At 41.9% G+C, this 14,604-nt stretch overlaps 1 protein-coding gene across 2 annotated transcripts in view; it reads right to left on the reverse strand.

The window, feature by feature from the left end:
* Positions 1 to 14,604, reverse strand: part of KIAA1217 (KIAA1217 ortholog) — a 357,518-nt gene that overhangs the window by 191,381 nt on the left and 151,533 nt on the right. The window lies entirely within an intron of this gene.

A 14,604-nucleotide genomic window follows, 5' to 3' on the forward strand; every position in this document is an offset into this window, starting at 1 on the left:
CTCTAAGCGCCCCGCATGCCCGCGGTGCCGGCGGCGGGTCCCCCCGCGATGGTGGGCGGCGGCGGGGGCGACCGGACGAGCCCCCCGAGCCCGGGGCCCCAACAGGTGATGGGGCTTTTCTGCGGGAGAGCCCCCGGCCCCGCTCGGCTCCCCGCGGCACAGCCTTATGAAAGGGAACATTTCAAACGTGATTACGGGCCCGGGTCCCCGCTGGAATCCCAATCCCTACTAGCCTTTTAAATCTCTGTCATGGGACAAAAAGCCCTTCCACCCAATATTTTTTTTTAAGCTCGTAACCACCAAGACCGCAAACGTTCCTGATAAATGCTCCCTCTGTCTTTTTTTTTTAGCGTCTAGTTTAAAAGTAATTCATTATATAAGCGCTTTGAGGTTTTGTTTTCTGTTGGATTCTTTCAAGCTGCTCAGAGAATGAATTAGGGAAAAATCAAGATACAGGAATTCAACTTTAGTGAAGCCAATAAAAATGAATGGTAGCAATATGTAAGCAGGGACTTCGGTTAAGAGGGATTTTGAAGCCTCAGTAGCAAAGCATATAGAAACATATAACTAATTCTCTTTTGGCAGATCAGAGGCAGGAAGCCTGCATGAGAATCAATAGGTCCACTGGGCTGCAAGCGAAAAATAACGTGGCTGAGAAGGATGAGATCAAATCCCACAGATTCCAGCAGATGCCATATGTGTTGATTTAGTGGAGAATATCAGACCAAATTAGTCTATCAAAATCATAATGCAGAGCCAGAGATGGTGGAACAAGCTGAGTGTTGAGTTACAGCCTCACGACCAGAAAGTTTATCCATGGACAACTTCTGAATTAGGTAAAGAACAAAGCATAACGGAGATATTAATAAAAAGATGCAATTCTCGCTTAAATCATCCTCATACTGCAACACCAGATAACAGTTAGTACCTTGGATGTCTTTTTAACCAGACAGCAAGCATAATCTGGTCGTCCAAGCTTTCTACAACTCTGACTTCAATATAACATCAGCTAAATTGCTTGCAATGACCTCTCAACCATCCAGACCAGACAGGCTAGGAAAATTCTCCTACGTTTCCTTCTACATCTCGATCTGGCAGAAATGTCATCCTGTCTACTTAGATTATTGAATGCAGAAATGTTTAGTGTATATATAAATTCAATACAGAAGCTCAAGGAGAAACACTCTCCTTATGCCCCAATCGTCTCCCTTCCAGACAGAAAAAGCCTTTGAGAAAATGACAATTAACAATTGATAAATGAACAAAACTATTGTTCACTAGATGAGACATACATATTCTCTAGCACTTAAGCAATATTTATTTTCCTTTTTAACAATTAATTCTATATGGTCTTGGAACCTGGAAAAAGTCCCAGAAATCTGGCACGGAAAACAGAGAAAAGATGAAAATACAATCTAAACATTAGCACTGCTATTTAAGGTCTGCAGTACAGTGCTCCCAACAGAATACTTCTGTAGTTGTCCTGCAATATAAAGAAAACAGTGTGATACACATTGTATTTAGAGTAGTGTTTTTACTGGCCATGGGTTACTCCTGCTCATTCTGATTGTGGACTATTTTAGAAGGAGAAGTGATGGCCAGCCATCCCACTTATCTGATGTTGCCTTTTGTGATATGGAGGAATGTGCCTTTAACACTGAGGTTTCCCAGAGTCTGCACAAACATGATGAGCCTCTTGCAACTTATATTCACAGCCAGCTGGATGGAGAAGAGAGGTCTTACAGGAATAGTGAACACCACCGGCTTCAAGAAATATAAAATAACTCAGAAACCCCTGATGAGAAAAGAAAGCCAGTGCAGTTGCCTGGAGTAGCAACATGAAAGCTGTACCAAGACATTACCTGTACACAGGGCTCAGAAAATGAGAGTCAGGAAACTAAAAGCATTTAAAAAGACCTTATCCTGAAATGGATAGCACAATGGAAAGCACAAAACATACTTGCCTACAGATGCCTAAAAGGAAGATGCCTTTGCAGCTTCACACATAAGCAGGGTTAGTTCTGGAGATCAGTACAGGTTGTACCAAGAGCCTTAATAAGGTTGAAATCAATGCACTCTAGCCCCTTAGGAGGCTTTACCTCCATCCACATGGGGAAAAAAAAAAAACCTAGAAAATTAGTTTAAGTCTAAAAAAAAGATATAAAAAAATCATTAAAATTAAAATATCTGCTTTTAGCCAGCACCGTTAGTTTCCACAGCCAAAAGCACAACAGAGAGTTGGTCTCTTGACTCTCTCACTGAGGTCTCCCAGACTCTCTCACTGGGGTGTCCTAGGAAGCAGCCAGGTACCTCTTGGGAGGGTACCAACCTGGTCTGAAACTGTTGCTTTCATGGCCACAGCAAGAGGCTCCCACTGCTGAGACTGACAGTAAATGGTACTGCTGATGCTTGTAAGGGGCCTGAGCAACATGGACCCACAAAATGCAGAGGTGATCTAAGAGAGATTGTTTATCTGATTGAGGACGTGTGACTTGAAAACTGGGTGTCACCTTGGGAGAACTTCTGTGGCTGCAGAAGTAGTCTCTGGAAGGGGATTAAAGACCGTTGTCAAAAGGTGAAACTAAACATGGCACACTTCAGTGTCATCAAAGTCAAACAAATCAGAAGAGCCTGCCCAGCCTCAGAAGAAACATAATGGCCTCTGCTGCTGCTCAGGACAGGGAACAGTTGGGACAGTAAAGTCTCAAAACATGTCCTCACTTAAAGGGAAAAGTCCTTGGTCCCAAACTGGATTTAATTAATATATGTAACAATGCCATTCCTTAAGATGTTACCTAAGTCTGTTTAAAAGAATTAGTGAAACTGCTTTAGCAGCTGAGGAACTGGAGACAGCCAGAACCATTACACTGTTAGGCTCAAATAAAAAGCTCCCCAGCACAGTCACAGGGATGAATCATGAACGACAAGTTAAATAAACTTGATTAACCAGTTCACAGCACGAAATCAACATTTGTTTATCTGCGGGATCAACAATAACAGTGGTTCCTTTTAATTATGGTGCTCAGATCTGGACCCATCAGTATCAAAACAATGCATGGAGAATAATTGCTAACGGGTTATGCTGTTTTAATTGTGTTTAAAATTAATGTCCCAGAGCAACTTAAACACTTCTGGGTTTAGCATGTGCATAAAAGGAACAATTAACAAATACTGGCTGTGTTCAATTAGCCAAACTTATAATATACAGTGATGACTCCATGGCTCTGGCAATTATTCACAGCTAAAAAAACTGGGAAGTTAGTTATTAATAGTTAAATCAGAAGAAGCATCCCCTAATTAAAGAGCTGTCTCAATGTCCATGTGAAATCATGTAGCCACTGAGAAAGACATAATGAGTGCTCTCTGCAGGAACCAGCCTGACACTGTCTAGCCTACTGGTCCAGAAACACCAGTCCTAGCCTGTAGTCCAGAAACAAAATAAATATTAGAATTTGGAGTGATGAAGCAGAAGTCTGGGAGGAATTATGAGCACTCAAGAGGGTCACTCTGCAGCATCTCTCCAAGCCATGATGCGGCCAGAGATTGCTTAGGCCTTCCCTGGATGCTCCAGCAGGTCAGGAAACATTCCCTCAATGCCAAGGAGTTGTGGGTGGCCATTCGCTACCAACTGGTCAGATTTCAAATGAAGGAAGTAACTTTAACTAACTATGGAAAAACAGCACCGAGGGTAGCAAAACTCTGATTTCCACCTTGGCCACCAGAGAGCAGCTTCAGTGCTGCATTTCATCTGTTCTCCTTTGTGCTCAGCGAGTTCACTGCGGTCCTTGGTGTGGTCTCTCAATGCTTAATAACTAAAATAGACTCACCCCTAAAAGAAAAGCACTATGTTCAGATAGCATATTATCAAAGATAATAATATTAGCCACTAGCACGTACAAGCAGAATTTAAAAAATCTCTGAGGTCTATCGATACGAATCGAAGATGATATATTAGCCACTAGCATGTACAACCAGAATTAAAAAAATCTCTGAGGTCTATCGATACGAATCCATGCAAATAGATCTGGGGAGGAAGATGATTTACACTATTTTAAAATTAATTGTTTGCTAATTTGGTATTGCACAATAAGGAATTGCAGACTTTTAAGACGTGGAGGGGGGCTTTATGATAATTTAGTCTCAACTGCTTAGTAAAATTTTAAAATTAATTGTTTGCTTATTTGGTATTGCACAATAAGGAATCGCAGAGTTTTAAGATGTGGAGGGGGGCTTTATGATAATTATGATAATTTAGTCTCAACTGCTTAGTAAGGGATTTCAATGAACTGGGTCCTATCTCTAATGTAAGGATAGTGGTTAAACTATTCAGTGGTTAAATTAAAGAAAAACATCTGAACTTGGTTTTAAAATGTATGATGACAAAAAGACTAATACAACCTCTGGGATTATTTATCACAAAATTACCTTTGCTGTTAAAAAACTTGTGGAGAGTTTCAATATTTATAGTCTGTACATTCCAGTTCAGTTAAGAACTCTCGTACTTGCAAAGCAAAACCAGCCAAAGGAGTGAGATGGTAACACTCCAGCTGAAACAAAAAAGAAAACTGAGCATGAACTTCTCTACACACCTCCTCAACAGACTTTTGTGGTGTCTTGTCAGACCTACAGGTTTCAGCTCTTCAGAGAAATTCTGAGACTGACAGTGGTGCCAAGAGGCACCACCAGCCTTAATCACTAAAATGACTATTAAAAAGAGTCTCTAAGAGGCAGAGAATGAGATATTCAGGCAGAAGATACATTCATCTTCCCAATTCCATTTCAAATGGAGCTCTGAGGAGCAGCTATAATCACCTGCTGCTTGGCATCGCCGAGGTCTCCAGCGGAGATGCAGCGTCCTAGCTCACCTTCAGCCAACAAGCACCGTGCTGTTACATGCCTTATGCATCTCCAAGTAGCACAGCATCCTTCATTCACTCCAAAAGACATTTTGTTCAAGCTCAAAATTCTCACACCTGGATGCCTACATCATGTACAAATAGGTTAGGTTTTCTGTTTTCCAAGTTTTATTCTTGCTTCCTTCCTCCTTCTCCAATGTTTTAAATAAAGGAGAAGGTCTGAAAGCAGTAAACACTGGTGCACACACTGAGAAAAAGGATTGTGGTCATCACAGAGAAGAACTAACATTCAAATGGGGAGAAGTAAAAAAAAAAAAGTGATTCATCTCTTTCATCCATAACTTTATCTCCCTCTCTAATTTGGGACGATCCCAACAAAGCTAACTCATCTTAGATAGACTTTAATGTGACTTCCCTTCCCACCTCCCAAGGCAAGATGGAACAGAGCTAAATGAGCATAATTACAGGACGCGTGTTTCTGGCTCATGTAATGCAACACCTTATTTCACACTTTTTTTACACACACACACCCCCCGGTTGTTTTCATCCCACTGTACCAAGCTATCCTTGACATCAGTACACTGCCACCCGTGCAGCCAGCTTGGAACTGAAGACCCTGGGCACACTACAGCTCCTCCTCGTGCCTGCCAGCCTGGCAGAAGAACCCAGCTCCTCACCCATCACACTTTCTGTACAGAATCACCTATGGTAAGGCACGAGATCAGCCGCAAACACAGAAATAGAAAATATGAACATCTGGTTTTGTAAGGTAGCAAACAAATAACTCTGTGGAAGGGAAATGTGCCTTACATCGTGGAAATTTCAATCACTAGAGTTTAATCAAATAAAATGCAGTATGTGGGTGGGAAGGAGCAGTGTAGGGAATAGTTTCTGAGGGAGGTGGAATAAAGGGAGGGGAGAAGGTCACTTTTAAGTCCATCTGCTCTACATTCAAATTCTATTTTTCCCTAGCGTAAAGCATTTTGGTTTTGATATGTTCCCTTTTGGATGAATTCACTCAAACAGAGCTTTGGTGAGAGCTGGGATTCAAACTGGTCCAACTCTTTAGCATTGCCAGAACGACCAACTTAATGCCTGAAACACTGACTATTGCTGGTTTCACGGACGTCTGCAGGATGTGGTTGGAAAGGTAGGCGGCGGCATGCTTTAGTGATCAAAGGTATTTAGAGTTGCTCTCTGCAAAGTACAATCATACTTAAAAAGTATCATGAGAGAGCCTTTATTTCAGCTGCTACCAAGTAGACACAGAGTTTATAAGATTGTCAGGTGACTGCTGAAATTGCTAGGAAAGACCAACTGCACTTTGATGGAGCCTGGGTCCAAAATAACAAAAATAACACAAATAAATCATGTTGTGCTTACCATAACTACTTACTTATCAACAGGCAATTCTGATAAATATTCTACCAAAACCAATGGTTTAAATAAAACAACTAGTAAATAATGATTAGAAATTAACACAATGTTACCAGTGGTGCCAACCCACAGCATTCACACAATTCTTGATGATAGTTTTTCTTGAAAAGTCACTTTTTTGGGAACACTATTCATTTTATTCATCTTTGGGCTGTACCAAATCATATATTCAATTTTTCTCCACAATGTCATTGGCAAGAACTAGATTTTTTTTCTGATGCTCAGATTAAAATCACGGGAAAGGCCAGTGGCACTCTGACCTAATGAGTTGGACATCTTTAGTTGTTCTTACTACAGTTTCTCCCTGTCTCCTGCCAAAAACACAGTACTACACAGCAAATGACAATCTGAACACCTGAAAAGAGGTGAAGACAAACAGAATAAATTCTTACAGGTTGTTTTTTTTTTCCATGTGGATTGGAATTTCAGCCCAGTGTGGATGGTCACAGGTTGCTGTTTGCAAAGCTTTTATTTCTGCTCTTTGGAGAACTCCAGCTCCTGAAGGCAGATGTAAGAGCAGAGGGCTAGCGGAGAACCTGCTACTTGTAAATATATCAATGACCTCTCCAACAGTATGTACATCTCCTTCCTTCAAAAGTGCCTCTCTGACCTTCCCAGACCATGCTGATGCTATCATTAAGACTCCTGATTAGTAAGAAAGCAATCAGAGCTGACAGCAATGGCACTCCTGTTCTTTCTCAGGCCTGCCCAATCTGTTCTGCCGGGATGCACGCTTATTAATTCACTCTTCAGCATTTAGGATTTCTTAGCTTTAGGGCAACAGGGACCATTTGATTATCTTGTCCGACTTCCCATCTATCACAAGCCATTAACTTTGATGTGGGGCTCTCACACGAAGGCCAAACACTTAAATGAGACGAACAAGATGTTACTGATCTCAGGAGACCAATGCCGCAGCTGCACTAGTGTTTGCTTCAAACCCCACCACGCGTGCAATGAGATCTACCCAGATGATCAGCACAAGAAAGTGGAGGACATCAAGCTCCCAACTGACTTAATCCTGAGGAAAGCTCTTTCCTCTGCCTTTAATTTCCCAGATCAGACATCCACCTTAAAAAAACCCCAAAGCTATCCTAACGTCAAAGCTGTGGTGCACACATCCAGCCACTGTTTTCCAGCACAGCCAGTCTCTTATGCTTTAAAAAGTACCTGAGGGGAAAAAAGAAAAGCTTCTGGAAAGGTGCCTAACCCATTGTACATTGAGGGGGACAAATCCTCCTGAATGCTGCACCTTACCAGCTGGAAGGCTGAAGCATGGCAGTTGATTATAATCACTGTCTTTAATACAGAGCGTGTTCTTTGAGGGATTTCAGCACACAGGCCCATGAAGGCGGTTGACGGAGCTGATGGCTCAGGCACACCATGTACAGGAGCAGGAGGACAGCCATCACCCTCCACCCTGCCACAACCACCCCAGTTAAATTGGGACTTTCTTCCCAGCACCTGGGCTAACACGGCTTTGCAAATATACCCATTCTCATTTCAGAGACTATGTTGTAGTTAACTGACTGATGTTTAATTACCCTTAGTGCTAAGAAATTGCTTCCCAGTTCTTCAAGGTAAAATTGCCTTATCTTCAGTGATTAGACTTACTCCCTCTTTGTCAGCCAGACCCACCAGTGCTGTAGGACCTGCGCTCGGAGAGAAAGCACCTCAGAGCATCCTTCTCAACCACTCATGTCAGCTGAGCTCCTGAAGATTTGCATCATGCATCAGTCTCGCTTTTCATCTTGGAAAGCAAGACTTTGCCTCTTTTAACTTTCTAGTATTCCCATCTTCCCCCTGCAGTACAGCCAGCAGGATTATCAGAGCCTGTTCTTCTGAATTTAATATACTAACAGTAGCAAAGGGGTACGTGACCAAAGCTTACTTCTGAAAACACCGGTGCAGCTGGATGCTACACGACAGCACAGAGCTCCCAGGGAAGCGGGTGTGAGGCTGGAGCACTCTCCCCAGCTGGGACAGGGAGCCTGTGGCCACGGCTGCCTCCTCCCAAAAAGGGAGAGAGAAAATACTTTGGGTTTGGCAAGGGCAAAACGTCCGAGCACCGAGCGAACAGCAGGGACATGAATCTGGTGTCATATCCTACTTCTCCTACAAGGGGAAGTCTCCCCCTTCTGTGCAACATTTTTGCAGAAAGATAAAAAGGGAGAAAAAGTAGCAATGATCTGTCTCATCAGGCTCCAAGAAGCGCAAAGAATTGCCTGGGGTGAAGGCAAGAATAAGCAACGTCAGCATAGAAAGGTGTCATACAAGGTTTAAGCTCATTCAGAGCTAGAGCTTCTGTCTCTCTCATGAATAAATGCATAACCCAAGACAATTTAATTCCAACTGTTTTGTATTTCTTACAAAAACTTTTCAAACAATGTGATGACTCACAGGTGAGCTCTCCACTGACAACAGAAAATGACATTGTATTAGTTATCTCCCTTTACGAACTGCAAGTCTGCACTGAGATATACAAATCTCTCTCATAATACAGCACAGGCCTTTACATGCAGCATAGCTGAGGATAGGGAAGAGGCAGTAAATAGTGACAGTGACAGATTTTCTTCACTCCAAAGGAAAAGGTTATTAAATACTAATTGGTAACACAGACAGCTTTTACTGCACATGCATATACTGCAGTACTCTGATTTCCAAGACTCATCTGCAGATAACTTTGTGATTTATTCTGTTTTATTTATCATTTTCATACTACTGCCTTAATCTTTCATAATTAGCATAACATGGTCCAGTGATAAATTCACACTTTTTTTTTTTTCCCCTCTTTTGCTCTACAACTGCCATTAAAAGATACTACTTCAACACTGCAGCTGGAATAATATCTAAATCCTTTTACCAGTTGGAGGAAATTCTGGGCAAAGTGCTGGAAGGAAAGTATCAAAATATCTTTGAGACAAGATGACAATATTACTTACATGCCCCAATTTCAGTTTTATAAGCTCCTAAAAATCCTCTCTCACAGCAGAGAGTAATGCAGGAATGCCCTTGGAAGAGGGCGTTGGGTAAGTGAAGGATGAGTTTGCAACCCATGAGCAGTAACCATTCAATGCTTTTAGTCTGCTTTTTTGCAAGGAGTCTTGCTGTAAGAGCTCAAATCAAGAATAACTGGAACCTGGTAGAGAAGCTCTATCCAGAGATATCCTCTGTCCAAGGCTATGGGAGTAAGCCTAAGTGCCAAAGGTGGTCTGCAGAATGAGAGTTAGAACAGTAGGCTTTACAGGTCTGACATCCCTTGAAACACCTAAACCAAATTTCCCCAGCATTGGACACACTTAAGATTCAGCTGAACAGGGTTCTGGGCCATCTTGGCTTTTGCCAGATGATCCTTGGGGTCCTTTCCAACTTGGTATTCTGTGATTCACATCTGAGGAGTTTTCTAAAGAACTGCCGAAACGCAGCCAGAAAATACAGGCTGAATACCACAATTAGGGGGTAAAACGCTAGAGGCAATAATTATCAATCACTTTCTTTCCCCAGCCATCAAAGCAGCTAATTTGTTTGTTTTCCCCACTCTGCAAGGAAAAGACTGGGTGGTCTTCTGACTTCAAGAGTCTGAGAAATATTCCTCTGGAGGACATGGCCACCCTGGGCCTCCTGGGCAGCATGAGGTCCTTTTTCAACACGGTTTTGCACTGTACTTGATTTTAGTCGCAGACATTAAGACTGTGGTAGTGCTTTGCAAATCATCACTAAATACATTTTCTCCGTAGCTCCATGCAAATCTCAGGAGTGTTTCCAAGACATGAATAAAGCCTCGTTTGTTGAAAGGTAGCATGTTTTCAGTTCCTCAGCTGTCTTTATCAGCACGGGACTGCCATGCTGCAGGGATTCTTTATTTGGTTAAAAACTAATTCCCCTTCATCTTGCAGATGCTGTCACCGGTTGTAAGAATATAGCAGCTTTACTCGATACACGACAAGTAACTGTTGATTCTGAGGCTAATAGTTCATTGAAGGAGTGACGTTTCAATAAAATATAAACAGAAAAACTCAGCCGCTTGCAGACAGCTTAAATCATTCACTTTCTATTTTTTTTAAACATCTAATACATTGCTACATATTCAGACTTAAAAAAAAAGAATTAAAAATTTTTGTATCTTCAGCTCCTTCTCAAATAATGTACATCTGATAATACCTGTGCTGAAAGCCATGCCATTTAAAGTCTAAGTTGTTTGCATACTAAAAAAACCAAAGTCATGGAGTGTTCAGTGCTGTAATTCAGCTTCCTTTTGCAGTAAAAGGAAACTAGGAGAAAATGGGGCGGGAACCAGACTGAAAGCTTTCTGAAAGCTGCAGCTGCAGCCAACAGCTGAAATTTAAAATCAGACATTATTTCTTCTTCTTGTGGGCTCTGCCACAGTTTTCAATAAACCACAAATTCAGCCACAGAGGCACCATTGCTCAAAATTTTCTTTTGCTGATGGAGCTAAAATAAGAACCATAAACTCTCCCCCTGACTTCAGAAAGCAAGGTATGTCACCCCCCAATAGGATTCTGAACACATTGCATGGGGACAAAGTGTTAGGCAAGTAGCAAAACCCAAATGTGGTCCTGTGAAATTAATTTAATGTTGCAAACAGAACCTGAAACAAAAGATCATATGGGTCAAGGAAAGCCAAAGCAAGAACTGCATTTCTATTTCCCAACCCAGGGAGAGAATGGACACAGGACAGCCAGCAGATACTGTTCCCTTGGATTTCCACAGGGCATGTAGCAACATCCCTCGGTAAAGAAACAAAGAGGCGAGATCCTCCCGTCAATAAAAAACCTGAATAAAAATAGGAAAACCCCATAGGAACAAAAGCCAAATTTCCCAGGGGGTGAAGAATACCAGTGGCATCACAGAGCATGCACTGGTCCAGGCAGCTCTCAACGTTAGTGAGCTGGAAAAGAGGGTATAAGTGAGGTGACAGAGCTTCCTGAGAACATTACATTATGCAGTGGAATTAAGACGAGGGCTGATTATGAAGAAGAGACTTCACAAGATTCACTGACTGTCGGTAAAGTGACAGACGAAATCCCATGTAGATAAATGTAAAGTGATGCACATTGACTTTGACCGGACTATTACCACTCAAACAGAGAGTTTGAGGTTATAACCATTCTGTGAAAATTTCAGCTCAGTGCTCATTAGTGATTAAAAAAACAAATAGGTGTTAGAAAATGTTAGGAAAAGAACAGTGAACAAGACAGATAATATCATTATGCTACTGTACAAATCCCCAGTCTACCCACATTTTGAATATCGTGTGCAGTTTTATTTCACTCCAGGTCAAAAAAGATATAGCAGAAATAGAAACATTAAGAAAAAGGCGGTGTGAATGATCAAAGTTATAGAACAATTTCTGTACAAGGAACAACTAAATTATGTAGGACTCTCCATTCTGAAAACAGATGACTCAAACACCTGTTTGAGGTCTATAAATATGAGTGACAGAAGCAGAATAAAGAAGGGCCCTCAATACAGCCTGTAGGGTCATCAAATGAAACAAGCTGGCTAATGATTCAAAAATACATAGATGTGAATATTAATTTCACAGGGCACTACGCAAGTGCTGGTAAGCTGAGGACCTTCTTGCTATAGGACACTGCAGTCGTGGAGTTTAAAAAATTATAAAAAACCCAAGTTAATGGAAAAAAATTCCACTGAGCACTGTTAGAAATGAAAAAGGACATAATCTTTGGTTTCTTTCAAGTAATCCCTTAATCGCATATTGCTGGGAGCTGGGAGGATATTCCAGAAGTATCACTACATACTCTCCTTGATCCTGTATTTTTCCTTAGGTAACCATCACCGTTCTAGACAGGATGTCAGGCTGGACCTATGGTCTGACCTGCTACAACTACTAAGAAGCCCTAATGCTGACAGGAACACTTTGTCATACATGCTAAACATAAAGAAATAGAAGGACTTACATTATAATAGAAAAATAACAACCCCAGACCCAACCAAAACACTCTGCTGTGCAGCGAGAATCGTACGGAAATCTCCTACTGGAGGGAGGATATGGGAAAGAATACAGCACGTTAAGTCTTATTGTCCCATCTGTTGTAAAAATGGCCTGAACATTTGCCTACACAGGAGAGTTAGTGCAGTGGAAGCTAGAGAATGAATTTGCAGTGCTTCAGCTATTCCACAGAGGTGGCAGACAATGCAGGGTAAATCTTCCAGGGCATCAGCATCTGAAGGTCTGGCTACCACCAAGAGTCAGAACGCTATTAAACTTTTTGAGTAAGGGATCTGTACGGCTTTGGGGGGCTGAGATCATCTTTTCTCCCTCATTAACTCCCCACTACTGAGAGGCCACTCGGGAGGACTTCAGGTGACATGACTCAGGCTGAAGCACAGGGTGGCATCAAGCCTCCCTTGTCCCTTCCCCATCTTTCTGGGATATGGGACCCAGGGTGAGGGCAGGCAAGGCTGTGCAGATCAGCGCACAGTTCTCCACAGCGTAGTACTGGGACCTGGCAGCAGAGGATCATTGGCAATTTGCTCATTTAAACACACGGAATTTGAATATCTGCCCACACTACTGCACACAACCTCTCCATGAAGACATCAGATGTTTTGTCACTGCAGTTCTTTGGAAATACGTTTTTGCTATTTCCTCACCACATTGAGATGTCTAACCACCTCCCTGCTTTCCTGTTCCAAGAAAACAGGAGAGCTTTTTTCTTTTTTTTTTTCCGTTAGTCAGGAGATTTTTCAAGGGCAAAGAATAATACACCTTTTATTAAGCAGCTATGCACGGTAAGAAACTTTTTACTAGCAATTTCTCAAGGAATGTTATGACTGGCTGACTTGAAAGAGGCCTATCCAGAATCTCATTAGATTTTCAAGTACTTTAGAAAGCAGTTCTTACTGAATTATCAAACTTGTAGGAAAGCAATGGCAGTTTCATACCTGAGATTATGTACTTTTGTGTTAACTGCAGAAACATATCAGACTAGTAGGGAGTGTCGTGCACTTGGAGCTACTGCAGTAACAGGGAGCTGCTGGGATATGTTGGAGAACACTCTTTGTAAACATTTTATTCGCATGATTAAATACTGTTTTTCAAAGTGATGTATATATGACATGATATACAGTGATGTATCTCAGTAACTCTTGACCCAGAAAATCTGATGAGGTTAAAAAAAAAAAACAAAACAAAAGGTTCATGGGTGTGGAGCACACCCAGTTCATAACACCTTGCATAAGCAACTTTTGCATACTGCTCTTTGGACAAAGCAGCCAAATCTGTCCTTTGTTGGAGACCAAGGCCACTGCATACAGACCTGCACAGGTGGCTGCAGGCTGAAGCACAGGTTGTTCTAGACCTGTTTTACACCCATCTACAATATTGACAATGCAAATCAGAGTGCTGTTTTCTAGCTGATGGGACTTCTTAGATACCACCAAAGAATCACAGAGCTTCCTTCTTCTGAAGGGAAGCCAACCTGCCGCACCTCACCCAGTCTCAGCCATCAAAAACACAAGCAACTAGTGTAAGCTGTTCACCTAGTAAACCACAGGGGTGAAACAGGAGCCTGCTGAAGGTTACTCATCCCACTCATTCTAGACACCTATTTTAGGATGGGGTGAATTAGTCTCCCGAGATGTCTCTCCATGACGCTAAAGCAGCACACGAGTTAGACTCAATGCCCCAAGCACATGGGGCTGGTGTTACCGGAGGTGACTCACACACAGACTCACTGCACTGATTGTTCAGTGGGCAGCTTTCCATTGGAGGCAGTGGTGGTCTCTTGAAAACAGCTGCACATATGGCTTTTTGGATGGTATCACACTTCCTTAAATAGTTTGGAGCATATAATAAAATTAATTTTTTTATTTGGAAAAACATGTACTGTCTATACATGGAAATAGCTTCAAATGCTCTTTTTAACTTTTGCACAATGTTTCAGACAGTGGGTGATTCCCATGTAGACTTTTCCTCAAAAGCCAAGCATATATTTAATCCTAAATTTTCGACTCATGTTCCAGATTGCCTGTATGAAGACTTTCCTATTTCTACTCTTGCCTAACACTTTCTGTCATACTGGTTTGCTGCCAGCAGACTAGACAATCAGTTTCTTAAACACTTCTCTCTTGAAGCAAAACAATCCAACCCGAAGCATATTCTAAGGAGACTCTCACCATCATAAAATGCTGTTTTACAAGGCTGAGGACTGTCTGTCTTTCCCTTGCGCTACATTTCTGTTTGCAATCCCGCACCAGATGGAGTTGTCGAATGACTCCTGGCCAGGCTTTGAAAACCAAAGCATGAAGCCTGCTCTTAAACTTC

This window comes from Calidris pugnax, unplaced genomic scaffold (assembly GCF_001431845.1).
Source record: "Calidris pugnax isolate Ruff unplaced genomic scaffold, ASM143184v1 scaffold19, whole genome shotgun sequence".
Taxonomy (NCBI): domain Eukaryota; kingdom Metazoa; phylum Chordata; class Aves; order Charadriiformes; family Scolopacidae; genus Calidris; species Calidris pugnax.